Source organism: Propithecus coquereli, unplaced genomic scaffold (assembly GCF_000956105.1).
Source record: "Propithecus coquereli isolate 6110/MARCELLA unplaced genomic scaffold, Pcoq_1.0 Scaffold155, whole genome shotgun sequence".
NCBI lineage: Eukaryota > Metazoa > Chordata > Mammalia > Primates > Indriidae > Propithecus > Propithecus coquereli.
The window spans coordinates 4,902,341-4,903,387 of record NW_012139969.1 but is presented as its reverse complement, the minus strand read 5'-3'; the positions used below and the strand labels follow the sequence as shown (position 1 = coordinate 4,903,387).

The 1,047-nt window shown below is 31.4% G+C and overlaps 1 protein-coding gene across 1 annotated transcript in view; it reads right to left on the bottom strand.

Annotated features, from left to right (window-relative positions):
- The window catches only part of UACA (uveal autoantigen with coiled-coil domains and ankyrin repeats), a 54,637-nt gene that overhangs the window by 11,301 nt on the left and 42,289 nt on the right, over positions 1-1,047 (bottom strand). The window lies entirely within an intron of this gene.

Below are 1,047 nucleotides of genomic sequence, written 5' to 3'. Positions count from 1 at the left end.
ACATGATCTTAGTATAAAACATAATTGGTATTGTATTCCTTCTATTAAGTGCTGAGAAGAAAAGAAGTATAATTAAGTGAACTTCTTGGTGAAATAGTTTACAAATATCAGAACATACAATCATGAAAGACTAATGTTTTCATTTTCCCATATAGCCTAACACAGTAAGGGCTCTTTCCAAGTACTAATTCACTGATAAAAGCTGTGTGCTATGAGCACATCCCATTATTTTAATAGGCAGGTTTTACTGTTATTCAGTTAAATCTGAACTGCTTTCCCCTGGATCAAGAAGAAAAAAATTGACAAAGTGGAATAATTTCCCAGCTTCAGTCTGCATCTAAATTATCTTTCAATTTACCAATTACTTAGACTAAGACTACTATAATTTACCAAGACATTACTTATACACCTTCACAACTTCTGTACCTATATTGTAATCAAATATTTATCTAATCTTTCTAAATACTGGTCAGTTGATAACTATTCTCTCAACTTAGAATCTTAGAATTTTCCGTCTTAGACATCATCTAGGCTAACTAACTCTGTCTACAGATGAAGGGATATAAGAAAAGCCTTCAGAAGCCCAAATATTTATTCGTTCTGCAGTCCACAGAAGGTGCTAGAAATGCAAACCTTGCATTTACTAAAAAGTAAACATGACAGGTAAGAAAATCAGACAATACTCTACTTCTGGAAGATTTATTTTGAGGCAAATTTCCAAAACATAGAATACATATTTAGTTACAAGGGAAAATACATTTCAAAGCCAAAAGAAATTACTTTTGAATTATTCGTATATATCTTCTACTTTATATGGGCAAAGAGGAAGACTTAACTGACTATTATGAATGAATGGAGGCTCACTATCAAAGACAATGAAATTGTAATTCGAATCTCCTATTATAGGCACTATCATCAAAAACACTCTAGAGGGCACCAGAAACAGCAATATCTGCTTTTATTAAATTCGAGAAAGCAAGACCAACTTTTCTTTGATAATGAAACACTTACTCAATGCATATATATTTAATAAATATACAATGCTGT